This window comes from Psittacula echo, assembly GCF_963264785.1.
Source record: "Psittacula echo genome assembly, chromosome: 6".
NCBI lineage: Eukaryota > Metazoa > Chordata > Aves > Psittaciformes > Psittacidae > Psittacula > Psittacula echo.
This window is the reverse complement of record NC_137743.1, coordinates 44,223,553-44,238,224: the sequence shown is the minus strand read 5'-3', so window position 1 is coordinate 44,238,224 and position 14,672 is coordinate 44,223,553.

Here is a 14,672-nt window from a genome sequence, read left to right as displayed (position 1 = left end):
CTTATTCTGCTAGGGTCCTACTGAACAAGCATGATTTTAATCTCTGGAAGTGCTGCAGATACCTGTTGCCTAGTGCCTGATTTCTGTTTGCTCTGGCATTTCCTTATCTATAACTCCTACTGTGGTTTTCTGTAGCCTTGTGTAAGTATCATAACCAGTAGCACCAGTAAAGTCATGGGTTCTTGGCCATTTTTCTTACGAACTGTTAACTCTCTTTTTCCAAAGGTCCAAGAAGGAGGCATACACTTAGCCTTTTACTTTTGCAATTCTTCTTTTTTTGATTCTGATAACACTTTTTTCTCATGATCTTTTGTTTGTGTGGAAAGCTCTTTTTATTCTGCTGGACTTGGTCACAGTTACATGCTCCATGTCTTGTACCCTTCCACCCTTAACTGTGTTCAAATGCCTTTTTCAAAAGATAAATAAGAAATATGTATTAAAATTTACAAAAACACATTCAAAGAACCACCTCAAGAGTAAATTAGGAATCTAACTTTCAGCCTCTCTCCTTCTGTTTTTGTTTTTATTGGTGGGTTGTTTTTTTTTTTCAACTGTTATTAATTCCATGAATTTCCATAATGAGACCTTGATTTACTTCAAGAATATTTTAGTTCTAGCTGTTTCAAAACAATCAAAGTGAAGGATTATTATTAGGAAACAAAAAAACAAAACAAAAAAAACCATAAAACACCCTAAACACAAACACAGGACATAACTGTGTTGTGTAATATCCAGCCTGAATTTTGAACTTGCAATTATAGTTATACTTAGGTAGACATCAATTACTTGCACATCTGAATATTGGCTTTCTGAATAGCATTTTAAGACCTTGTCATATGGTTTAATTTCTCTTACTGATCGTTGACAAATCTTGAGTTCAGGAAACTTTCAGAAATCTCTAACTTAACTTTTAATTCAGATAAAAGAAATCCCATTGATTCAAGTCAAACTTAAACCCCATGGAGTTGTATTGGCTTTGATACTTCCAGCTTATTATTCATCTAAAATTTTCAAATCATCTGATTTAATACCTCTATAATGTGTAGAGTAGCTGTCCTGGTTTAAGCCCAGCCAGTACCTGAGAACCACGCAGCAGCTCGCTCACTCACTCTCTTCTTCCTACCCTGCTGCTGGAGGGAGAGGGAGAAGAATCGAAAGAATGTAACTCTCATGGGTTGAGATGAGAACAGTCCAGTAACTAAGGTATAGCACAAAACCACTACTGCTGCCACCAATAATAATAATGATAAGGGAAATAACAAGGGAAGAGAATACAGTTGCTCACCACTCGCCAACCGATACCCAGCCCAACCTGTGCAGCAGTCTGGGCCTTACGGGTAACTCTCCTCAGTTTATATACTGGGCATGATGTGCTGTGGTATGGAATACCCCTTTGGCTAATGTTGGTCAGGTGTCCTCTCTGTGCTTCCTCCCAGCTTCCTGTGCCCCCTCCTCATTGGTAGAGCATGAGACACAAAAGTCCTTGGTCAGAGTAAACATTAATTAGCAACAGCTAAATACATTGATGTGTTATCAGCACTGTTCTCAGACTAAAGTTGAAAACACAGCACTGTACCAACTACTAAGAAGGAGAAAAATAACTGCTACTGCTGTACTCAGGACAGAAGCCTTTATTAAACCTTCCCTGCCAAAACAAACAAACAAACAAACAAAAAACAACACACACAAAACCCAACAAAACAAAACACCAAAACTAACAACAACAAAAAAACAATCAAAAAAGCTTATCCTGAACTTCAGTGGCATCATCTTGGTTTTAATTGCAGTTATCAGGAAATACAAACCATCAGCAACCTGGAGCACAGAACCTACAAGGTCAAAACAAGTGTTCAAGTGACACCAGAATTCCCTCTGCAGCAGCAGTCAGTACCAGTTGCCTTGAAAGAGGAGCAGTACCAGGCGCACAAAATGCCTTCCTTCTCCAGAATATTCTTCAAGTTTTCAGCAGTTTTTGACCTGAGGACATTTTGAGCCAGAGACAATGCCTGGTTTATTTGGAGACTTTCTTCTGTAAATTTCCCCAGTTGCTTTCAGAGCCTGAATAAACTTACAGTATTCACAATATCCTACTTCAGAAATTAATGGCATGATGAGTGAGGAATTGTCAATTTTTGTTTCTTTTGAACATGCAAGTTCATTTGATGTCACTTGGAATTATTTTTATATATATATATATAAAACAGAAAATCCTGGAACAGCACAAAACCACTTGTGTTTTGAATACATCTGCCAAACAAAAGAAAAGGTTATTATTGTGTAATAGTCAGTGTCAGCTGGAGGAGGCAAGGAACAGTTGTGCCCTAGTCTTTTTTGTGGTAACTTACTTGTTTATAGACATCTTTTGTATTTTCTCTCAGTTGTCCCTTTCCCAGTGTGATGACTGCTGGTCCATGCCACTGTCCTTTCTCTGGGAGCTACTTCATTCTTTTGATCAGCATCTGCCATCCTTCCCTGAATCTCTGTCGCTTTGTATACCGATTCTATTGTTCACTATTACTCCTACCAATTTACCTGGTGCAGGCAGCAGATGTAATGATCTATAGCTCTCTTGGTCTTTCTAAAGCATTTAAAAATGAATCAATATCGGTTTTGCCACCTTTCAATTTTTCAACACAGAATCATTTTTAAGGGATTGCAAATGGTAATTAATTGTTTCACCAGTGAGGTCGTTGTGAAACATTGTGTGTTGGCTGGTTCTGGTGATTTGTAATCAGCTAAGGAATGTTTTTTTTGTTTGTTTACCCTATAGCCCCTTTTGCCAGCAGCTATAATATATCCTCTGAGAAGCCACCTGTAAAGAAGTATTCTTGCTTTCCTAAACTTTCCTGTGTCAGATGTACATGCAAAAACATCTTTCTGTGAACTCCTTTTCTATGGTTTGATCAGGTCTGTTGTTTCTTGGCTCCTTGGCAAGCATTTTTGCTCATTATTGTTTGAAAATAAGATTTATAAGCTTTTATGCAGATATAGTTTTGTAACTTTTAATTGGCTTTATTGTGTGTTTAACTGTAAATGATGAGAGTTCACAAGCCTTTCTTTTCTTCTAGGAACACTAGTTTCTTTTTATTTTCACATTTGGGCTTTTATTTTTCCATTATTTCTTAATTTGAATAGTCGTTGTTAAGCATATAGTACAAATACATACCTAGTCATACAGAATTTAAACTCATAGTAACTTAGGATGCCTCAAGTCATAACCAGTAATGTATTCAGTCTGTCTGTAGTGGATTCTTTGTGTTTAGGCTACTATAAGGGTGCTTAAGTTTGAAATTGTCTTAGAGATTGATGGTAGCCAGCAATAAAACAATTGGTTTTCCTTACTGGCTGAAATTAAGGAGTAAGTATCTAAATCCTTAGTTTTGTTTAAGGGAGCTGTGGAAATTGCAAATTGGGAGGTTCTGATTCGATACTGGACAAAAAGCTCACAATGGAGGCACTGAAACCAGGTTGCTCAGAGGGGTAGTGAGATTGCCAACTTGCCATTTAAAACTCATCTGGACATCCTGAGCAGCCCAATTTATTGCTGATGGTGTTAGTCCTGCTTCAGGACTGTGGGGAATTGGATCAGAGATTTCCTGAGGTCCCTTTCAGCCTGCATCATGCTGTGATTCAGAAGTGTTGTGATTATACCTGGGGAAGAGGGGGCAGATTGTATTCTTGTACAAGAAAGTCCAGATAAGTGACTTGATTTCTGAAGCTGAGGCTCTCTGATTCTTAGATAATATTGTCTAGGAGCCAGTTTTCCTGTTGCTATGTGTACTATGGGGGAAAGACATGCTCCTTTTCTAGAGAGACTGCTATTCAGATTATGGTCTGGAATTTCAGTAACAAGCATGCCTTGCCAGCAGGGTATTTGCTTCATCAAAATAATTGCCCTGAGGTAAGGAAAGAAGTGCAGCTTCTCAACTGCAGCAATGCTATATAATGCTCATACTGAAATACTTAATAGCTGTTCCAACATAATACTTTTCAATCCCATGTGGAAATAGATTTTATCTATGAATTTTGTGGTCAAAGTCTTTGGTATTTCAAATACTGTTTCCTTATTCTGTGTGCAAGTGACTTCTGTGGGTGTTAGGAAATAGAGGTTGTGCTCTGGTATTAAGTCTAGTTGGCTCCCTTTTTCCCGAAGGGATAACGATCATGTCACCCCAGAATAAGAAATTAGAAGTTATACAGTGTTTATTAATTCTGCTTACTATTCAAGTAGCATGAATAAAAGATAAATATGAAATTGTATCTCTTCATGGTAAAATGAACTCAGGTAACTGAATATATCTCTGTTCTCTGCCATCTCCCCGTGCCACTAAACTTGTAATTTCCTAACCAGCAGAGAGTCCAGCTGTCAGCCTTAAGCACACAAAGCACCTTTGAATCCTTTGCACTAGGTGTCCCTCACACCCCTGGAATATCTCATCTGTGTGTATTCCTCGGAGTGACTTCTTGTTACAAGTCCTTGTAAAGCTTGAATTGCTGCAGAGGGACCTCTTCCCTGTCTGCCCTGGTGGCCTGTTATCCCTCAAGCATTATGGTAGAAGGTTCCTTTTAGCAAACTTGCCAGACACTTTCAAGCCTGGTATAAGAAATGGCTGGAAATGGCATGGTTTCCTCCTTCCCAAAGGAATGAGTGGAAGGAGAAGGAAGCCCTTTGCCGAAAGTCTGTGAAAGGGAAGAGAACATTAGCATACCAGAGGGATGTGTGCTGTACTCACAGTATCACAGTATCACAGTATGTTAGAGATTGGAAGGGACCTCAAAAGATCATCTAGTCCAATCCCCCTGCCAGAGCAGGAACACCTAGATAAGGTTACATAGGAATGTGTCCAGGCGGGTTTTGAATGTCTCCAGAGAAGGAGACTCCGCAACCTCCCAATATATTATTATATTATACTCCTGTGTAAGTCTGTAAATAAGAGCTACTGGAAAAGGAGTAAATGTAGGACCTGTGTTCAGAGCCAAGCAGTGGAAAATTAGATTTTTCCCAGGTAAGGCAAATGCAGTATGAGCTGAGGCTGGTAGAGTTTGTGGAAGTCTTGTGAGCTATCCAGTGGATACTGGCTGGGTGTATGAGTACCCTGATGCAGCTGGAAAGTCGCAGTATTTAGTGTTCTCTAAGGCCAAGTCAGCTTGCTGGTTTGCAATGGAAAAAAGGATAACTGACTATCTCCAGATATATCCAGCTCTGGATTGTCTGACTGTTCCAGTTCAATGATAATATCATGGTAGTTTCTGTCAAGTGTGAAATTTCACCCTGTGCTTAGTCGCATGCTTCTGAGTAGAATAGCAGAGGCAATTGATGTGGTACGTTAAAACAATAGTTTAGTAACATTTCTTTCATATTCATCTGATGTGACATATTCCAGTGAACTGAAAAGAATATTTTCTTGTCTTGGGAAGTATTTGTATCCTTTTTCTCTGGTAAACAAAATAAATAGAAGTTCTCCTGTAAAGACAGGTGCAAGGTTTACAAAATAATCCCTTGTTTTCTCTCTTCATTTGCCACCATTTTCCTTTTGCTTTCCAGTTTAGCCAGCTGGATTTTTTCCCCATTTTTTTTTCCCCAAGTTCTTGCTCTTTTCTGTTGATTTGCACAAGATTTCTTTTTCCTTGTTCTGTATCTGATACCTATTCCCTGCTACAGTGTGTTAACTGTGTCATTTAGGCCATCTCCATGGTGCTTTGCATTTTGTTACTCTGCCTGCTGAGTGCCATACTGAGGTTTCATTGTGCTTAACAATTTAAGTTGAATTGCAAATCATTATTCCTCTATTGTACGTTCCTGAATTTAGGTAATTTGGGAGCATTTCAGAGAAACATACTTAAAGATGGTAGATGAGTCTGGGGACGACCAGTCCTGCCAAGGATACAAGTTGTTGTGTTGAAATTTTTGCTTAACATGGCAGCAGAATTGCAAACAGGTGCATGCTGCAGTGCTCAAAAGAGAAATAGGAACTCCATGGAAATGCGTAACAGTATTCTGTAATTAAAATGAAATGAAACAAAAGAAAAATCAAGCTTTAAAATTTGTGATTTCTTTCTGTCATAGCTTTTGGATTAACTCTTTGAGAATTTATTTTTATTTAAACAGTATTGGAGGAATAAACAATAACTCAAGACTTCTTTTATAACTCTGATTTCCTCCAGGAAATTTGCTGTAATTCAAGATTTTATAAGGTTAGGTGAACATATGTGAATCCCATTATGAAGCAGATGATTCACTAGCTTCAGACAGTCTTAAATATTGGGCTCTTTATTTTTGAGGGAAATGAAATTGAAGCTCAACAGTGTTAAGTTACTAATAGCAGTATTCAAAATTCTTATAGATTATTTGTAAATCTAATGGTGTTATTGTTTGTTTAAACACTAATAGCCTCTTAGTGGTTGTTAGGGATTGCTGGACATGTCTTTCCTTATCAGTGAAGATGCTGTGGAAATTGTTCTGTCATTGAAAATTCTCCTGATTGGCACTTCCCCTCCTCATTTAATGGCTCTCTGGAGATGGGTGGCTCTCAGTACTCAAGCTGTTCTTAGCCTGCAGAATGACAAATCAATTTTATTACTATGCACTGTAACAGCAAATGCTTTAGTGAAGTATTTGAAAAAAGGTGTAAAAAGACATAAAAAGGACTAGTGTGCTTTGGACTTACCTTTTCGTCAATTATAGTAATTAATTCTTTGTTTTGTTTTCCTATTCTCTGTTAATAAAGATACATTCGTTTGATAATAATATAACAAGGGAAAATGGCATTCTCCACCTATTCAGTTCTGCTATTCTATCACAGTAACTTTTTTCTTTTGTTTATAGACCTTTTAAGGCAAATGTCATCACAGAACAGACAGTGATTTCAAAAAAGAGTGATTGTATATTTTTGTGCTGAGCAGTGATAACCTAGCTTCTTGATACCTGATTCACCTTCATGTAACAAATACCAACCTCTGTGACTGTTTGCAAAAAACATATTGCAGTCACATTCTTCTCTTGAGTGACATGGTTTCTAGCATTTGTTCACTTTCTCCTGTGTAACTTCACATTCTCTGCACATAATTTCTTGAGAAGTCACACTGCTGTGCCCATTCCTGCAGGAAGGCACCCATCCCATATGTGTCAGGCCATGCACAGGTGAATGAAAACATTGTAACTACTGAAGGCAGTGGAATACTGCAGAATGGTTGAACAGGCTTTTCTTTTTGGAGTGTCAACTGTGTGGTGTACCTACAGAGGGATTTTTCTAGTGAAAGGGAAGTCTGCACGAAGTATCGAACAAGGTTGTCCCTGCACTCATCTTACATTGGCATGCCAGGCTCATGTTGCCTTTCTATGGGAGAGCAGATAAAAAGTTAGATAGAGCTTCCTATTTGGCTTGTGCCTACATGGGGAGGTTCATAGTTGTATAATGCCTCCTATGCATTAGCAAGAGTTCATACACAAAAAAGAGTAAAATTTGTTGTATCAGACCTTTTTTCAGTGAAAGCATAGGGTTTTTTTAAGGTTGTTTTTTTTTATGACAGTCTAAAGGTAGACACATGAGCAAAGTTTTTATGTACTGACAGTAAGAATGATGAAAACTTTGCAGCTTCAACTAAATACAGAAGATACATCAACAAAATGAGATATTGAAAAGTCTCATTTTGGTTCAACCCACAAGCTGTGGTTTACTCAAAAGTTAAATGTTTCATTCTTTTGAGAATAATCCAGTCTTTTTTAAATATATAGGCTAATTCTGAAATGAAAATCAGTAATTTTGTAGATGCTAATGCCAAATGTTGTCAAATTTCCTTTGGCAAATCTGGGGAAAAAAAGAAACAACGCAACAAAAAAAGTATTTGATTACTTAATAAAGTAAAAATTTGGTGAAAGGCTTTTAAAACTAAAAGCTTAACTTGACCTGAATTTTTTGAAATAGTTTTGGTCTATCCATTTCTGTATCAGTTAATAGCTCTGTAAACCAAAACCAGCTCGTTCAACTGAGCCATGAAATACCAAGGAAATGTATCAAATATTGTTTTATTTTTTAAAATGGAAACAAAAGTGGAACAGGAGAACAAAACCTGTTGCTGTATTTTTTCACTGTCATGTCAGGATATGCTTCTTTGCAGTTAGAATGTCTGCATATGTATGTAGGCAGGTGGTTATATGTGGAAGGAAAGGTAAGAGAGCACAGTCCAATGTGATGTCAGTTAGAGGGAAAAACCTGAAACATTATTTAGAAAATACTCTGTTGAGAGAAATTTTTGGGGTTTTTTTGTATTGAGTAAAATGACTCTGAGGTCTGTTTTGTCTACAAGCATCTACAGTTTTAGTACCATGTGCACAGGAAGGCAATACATGTAATTTTTAGATTTAAATGGATTGGAGAATCCTCAAGGTTAAATGTTCATTTTTAGTAATTTTATTTATTGGTGTGGTATCTAGAGGTCCTCATTGAGACCAAGTGCTGAGCAAGCCTGTGGTAAAAGGCACTGTGACAAAATTTGTGTCTTGTCCGTACAAGCAAGTAGGAAAACTGTTTTTAAATGAGCATGAATCATAAAGATCTATAAGCTGATTACACTGGATATAATACATTGGAAGTATATAGCTGCTTTATGAGGCAAGGACTTTGTGAAACTTGAAAGACTAATGCAATAACCAAAGAAGCAGCAGTGAAGTAGCAGAGTCATGTAGCCACCCAAGAGTCATCTGTAGTGTACATATGAAATGTGTGCATTCTTCAGCTCTTTGTGAATAACAGGCAGTTTTTAAGACTATACAAAATTACATATTTTGCTTTTTAGTGAAATTAACACAGATTTACAGTACTTTTTTTTTTTCCCCCAGCTATTTTACTGTTCTTCATCTTGACAGAATTTATCTTTCCTGATAGAGATATATATTGATTTCCCGATGAAATGGACTTTTCATTATGCTATGGATATCTCCATTTCAGTGTCAGGTCTCTAGCAAATACTTGTGGTATTTAGAAGTACTTGAATAATTATTACCAATTGTGATTCTTTTTTTTTTTTTTTTTTTTTGTATTTTTTGTTGGTTTAGATTTTGTGTTGGTTTGTTTTTTCCCTTAAAAAGACTGTGAAAACCTTAGGAATCTCCAGCACTATGAATTTTCATCTGCATTCACTATAATCAATCACACTATGCACTTCCTTGCTGAAAAGCAAGCTCCATCTGGGTGGTGGTTAGTATTTATTATATTTTATTATAGTTAGTATTAGTTAGTAGGTTAGTAGTAGGTTACTACTAGTAACTAGTAGTTACTACTAGTAACTAGTAACTAGTAGTTGGTAGTAGGTTAGTATTTATTATATATTATTATATTTATCTCAACTGTTGTTTTTGAGAGACTGTTCCAGAAACATGTTTGTCTGATGAGTAAAAATCTATTTTTAATTTCATTGTAGACATTCAGAGTAATATTTTTTAATGGAGCCAATATAGTGTGATTTCAATATGTGAGCAATGAAATTATAAGCCATGGTTGCTCTGCCTTCATTTCTCTTGTCCAGACCCAATATACACCTTATAGCTATAAAAAGTCTTCATATATTCAGTCTGATTTCACTTTAATTTAATAGGTGTTTTCTGTGTAGGACTATTTGATCCTTGGATATTGGATTTAAACTATTTATGAATAAAAGTTTGCAACAAAGCAATTCGGCAAGTTGTGAATAATGAAAGAATATTATTACAGTGCTAGCAAAATCAAGTGATTTGTGACTACAAGCAGTGTAGTAGAGTATGGTATTGTCCTGGTTTCAGTTGGGATAGAGTTAATTTTTTTCTGGTAGCTGGTACAGTACTGTGTTTTGGATTTAATCTGAGAACAGTGCTGATAACACACCAATGTTTTAGTTGTTGCTCAGTAGCACTTAACCCTGATCAAGGGTGTTTTGGTCTCTCATGCTCAGCCAGTGAGGAGGGGCACGGGAAGCCAGGAGGGAGCAGAGACAAGACACCTGACCCAAACTAGCCAAAGGGGTATTCCATACCACAGCATGTCATGCCCAGTATATAAACTGGGAGGAGTTACCTAGAAGGGATTGATCGCTGCTTGGGTTGGGCTAGGTATCGGTCAGTGGGTGGTGAGCAGTTGTATTGTGCATCACTTGCATTTACTGATGATGTTTTGTTTGGTTTGGTTGTTGTGGTTTTTTTTTGGTTTTGTTTTTTTTTTTGGTTTTTTTTATATTTCTCTCCTTGCTATTCCCTTATTTTGTTATTATTAGTAGTAATATTAGTAATATGTTATATTTTAGCTATTAAATTGTTCTTATCCCATGGGTTTTTCCCAGGGTGGGAAAAGGGAGGGAATGAGTGAGCAGCTCTGTGATACTTAGTTGCTAGCTGGGTTTAAACCATGGCAGATATCATTCTGTTTTGAATCACACTTAGAATGTTCTAAATTTTCAACAATCACATATGAGATAAACTTGGGAGGATTTCAGTAAGTAACAAATCAAATTTCTGTGTTCAGATAATTGCCTCAACTTTTGGAGCCAAAAAACTCCCATTTTGCTACCTGAAACATGTGGTCATTCAGCCGTCAACAATTATTGTTTAAATGAAGACTGAGAGTGCCTGAAAGGGCAACTTTTATTTGGAAAATTCAGTATTTGTTGACTAGTGGACCTTTGTATTAATTTACATAATTTTAGGCTGCTAAATAATTCTAATTGTTTCATGTATTGCATAGTCTGTGAAATATCTATAAACCCAGTGCGGTGTCAAAAACAAGCACAAGCTTTGCTGTCTTCTTTCATGTTGACTATTTGGTAGAAAGTCCAGATGTATTTAATGCAGAAGGTGAAATCAGTGGAAGTTGTCTGGTCTTTGGTAAAGTAACCTACAAGCAGCTGCCATTTTGACTTTGATAAGTAGGGATCATTACGGACCCGTGTATTGTAAGTCTTTGAAGACTGAAGGCTGTTAATTGCTTAACTTGCGCGCATAATATTTGAAGTGTCAACAAAAAATACAAAGCAAAGCTAATAACATTTTGAGATTGATGCTAGGCTAAGATAGATTCATTTTATCTGATGTCTCTCAAAAGATTTTGGGTGTAAAAAATATTGCTAAACATTTAATTTGACATTTTGAAAGCACTTGCTATTTTGAACCTACTTGCACATGGATAGGAGTTCGTAGGACTGTAGATTTTGAAGCATTTTATCTGGGTACTTTATATTGCATTGTATTATTTAGGAAAAAATATGTCAAGGTAGCAACAGGTAAGTAATCAATGTTTGTTAAGCATTCCTAGGGTTTGCAGTTTATAGGATGCTGAAATGTTCATCCTCCAGTACTAATTTAGTGCATTATGTATTTGAAGTAGAGAATTCTTTTGCCTCTCTTTTTTTGGTGCAGCTGTAGTCAGATTGGCACATATGCTTCAAACATGTGGAGCACTTCCCTAGGCATGAGAATCATAAGAATTTTTGGGCTGCTTTCTCAGGAGGTGCTTTGGAAAGCAGACTCAGATAAATTTGTGGAGGACGCGCAGCAGTGATTCACTCTGACAGCAGTGAAATGCCAAATTTGCTGAGAAAAGTTAAAAAGCTGGCTTGCACATGAGTTACCATAAGTGATGGATGGCAGGATCCAATATAATGCATATGTTAGTACTGTGGTAATTGTTTTCTGTTGAGTTTTAAGTTTGATTTAAGTTTGAATCCCTCCTCTTCCTCCTCCCCTTATCCTTGATAGATAGGACAAGAAGTTGAACTGCTGGAAGAAAGTTTGATTTTTAGATGGCCTGAAAAAAATTCTGATGACAAAGACTGAAAAACACCAGGGTGGTCATCTCTGGTACATCATTTGGGAGCCTACATCTGTAAGAACAGGTTTAATTACTCTTTCCTGAATGCTGAATAAACCTCGGAACATGTGCTAGATCATCTGTTGCGATCACTTCAGTCTCTATTAACAACGTATGTCTTCATATGATGAACTTGCGGTTGGGCAGTAAATCAGTGCTTGGAAAGGGCTAGTGTGTTACAGAGATTCTTTTAATTCTCTCACTATCTTGATTTTTCTTTGAGAAATTCAATAGCCTTATATGCTCTGAGTGGAGAAAACATTGCTCAGATATGACTGAGGATTCTGAATATGAATGCAGAAGCCTGCAGACGTAAGAACTGATGTCCTCCTCAGACATGATGTTGCAGTTGAGCCTTTGTAGGACAAGAGCTGCCATCAGCAAGGAAGTTTTCCACTTAATACATGTCCCCTGATAGCACTGTATTGATAGAAGAGTTGTTATCAAGAGAGTAGACTTTTAGGAAGTGCAGTGGAGAGGCATGCACTTCATACACATGTTCATGCTTGCAGGGACAGGGATTCAAGCTTCAATTAAGTGTCATAGAAGTTACTGGTTACAACTAGTGATTTAATATAACAAGACTAACATATTTAGTTTCTGTCTTGGAATGCATTTTGGAGTTCAGAGGAGGGCACAAAGAGCTCTGGAGGAATATGTCTACCATTTCCTATCAAGGGAATTCCTATCCCATTGCATGTTAGAGATTCTGTAGTTGCCATTCACGATTCTCTGCCCAATTCTGGCACTAGTTCTTACTTTATTTCCACCCTAGTCATAAAGCAAGAAACTCCTTTGGAGAGGTTTTGCAGGATCCGGCTTTGCTGTAGGTGCATGGTCTGCAAGACTTCTCATTCCCTGTTTTCCCAGCTGGTGGCATCTCTTGCCCCAGAGCTACTGACGTGTTCCATGTATCAGACATCACATGAAAAGCCTGTCAGTTTTGTATTGTCACTGAGTACTCAGAGTTACTTTTAAGTCCCTGCAGTAGGAGTAGCTAAATGGAGAATTAATTGCAAGCTCTGCAGCTGGTGTTTTGTGCAATAAGCTTAAGTGCCCTTGAGCTTCAGTGGCTGACTGCCTGATCCTCCTTTTGGCCCCCTAGAAACACTCTGAATTAGATGTAGGATGTCAGGTGTTTGTGTGTTCAGCATGAGACTCGCTCTTCTGGACTCATGTCACAGTCCCCTGTGAGAGAGCCTGCATCTGGCATGTTTGGCAGCCCAGCTCAGCTGTGTTGTTGGCTTCCTTCCACACCAGGACTTTATAGGGAAGGCTCAACTGTTTGGCAACTGTAGGGTGGAGAGGAATGTATGGCGCATGCCCTGCTGAGGCAGGAGGGAGGCACAGCCTTCCCCAGCTGCAGGGTGTGCTGCAGGCCCTCTTTCATCATGGGGGTGCAATGAATTTGAGGTGAAAAGTTGCAATTGGTTTGAATCCCAGCATATAATCAAGCCCAAAAGACATGGGGAATGGTGAGAATGCCTAGTCTTGCCCTGTGGCCTTACACCAGCAGAAGGATTCCACTGAGAGGCTTTCCGAGGCACATTTTGATAGCAGGTAAGCAGTCAAGATTTATCCATTTTTCAGTGCTGTGAGCTGTTATGAATATCATTTGAGACTCGGACGAAAACAAAAAGAGGATTCATACCTTTTCATAGAATCATAGAATAGTTTGGGTCAGAAAGGACCTTAAGATCATCTAGTTACAACCCTGCTGCCATGGGCAAGGATGCCTCATGCTAGACCATGGCTCTATCCAACCTGGCCTTAGATGCTCTGGTCATATTATTACATGTATGCTCCAGGGATGGAGCATTTTGGCTTTCTTTTCTTCCTCTTGTCATTTTCCTGATCATTAGAAGCTTTTTTTTTTCTTTTTCTAAGAGTAATTTCTCCTGCTTGTAGCTGAAAATATCAGTCTCTTGATTTGAACAGCTGGTGCATAGCTATGACGACTTCTTGTCAGGCTTAAAAAAGAAGAATAATTTTTATCTTTAAGATGTTTGTTTTACTGCTGGTGACTCAGAGGACTAGTCCTTGCTTAGGTCTTTTTCTCTTGCACATTTTATTATTCCTTTAACAGGTATGTAGGAGGTGGTCAGGCAATGCTTACCTTATCCTTGCTACAGAGCTACATGTTAGACTATGGACTTAAGCATCTGTTGTGTTGTAAACAAGGAGACTCAAATCTCCTTAGACTGAAAGCTGATTTTACAGCAAGCTTTCTGCTGGTTATTGCCACCTTTTCCCAGCAGGAAGGGTCTCTTCATATCAAAGGCGGTGGCTGTATTCCTACCAGAAGGCAGTCATAAATGCAGCATGTTTCTCTGCTTGGTAATAATATGGATCAGATTCTCTGAGCCCCATGCCATGTCTGCATTGGCAATTTGTGTAGTAGGAGAGGATCAGTTGAGTGAAACATCTGAGGACCCAGCTTTCATGGTATATGTACTTTTTGGGGTGTTGTGTGGGAATATGATGACCTGTAGTAGTTGCAGTGTTTAGTTGCTTTAGTCCTGTGGAGTACCTTTAGTTTAGCTACATCTGAAAGCAGTCCAATGTGTGGGCTGTGACCAGAATGCACTCCTGATGTTAATTATACCCAGTGTTGCACTGTTCAGATTAACTAGAGTGTGCTGAAAGAGAAAGGTGTTAAGTAAGTTTAAAATGCTGATGTGGTTCAGATTGAATCATAGTAAGCCTGGGCTTAGAAAGTAAAGAAGAAAAGCAACAGACAAAAAACTCCGATAAATCAACCATGAAGTATGGTCCTGCGTAAGCTGAGTGATTTGAATGTAAATTTCATGAAAGACTGTAGCAATATGTACAGTAGTG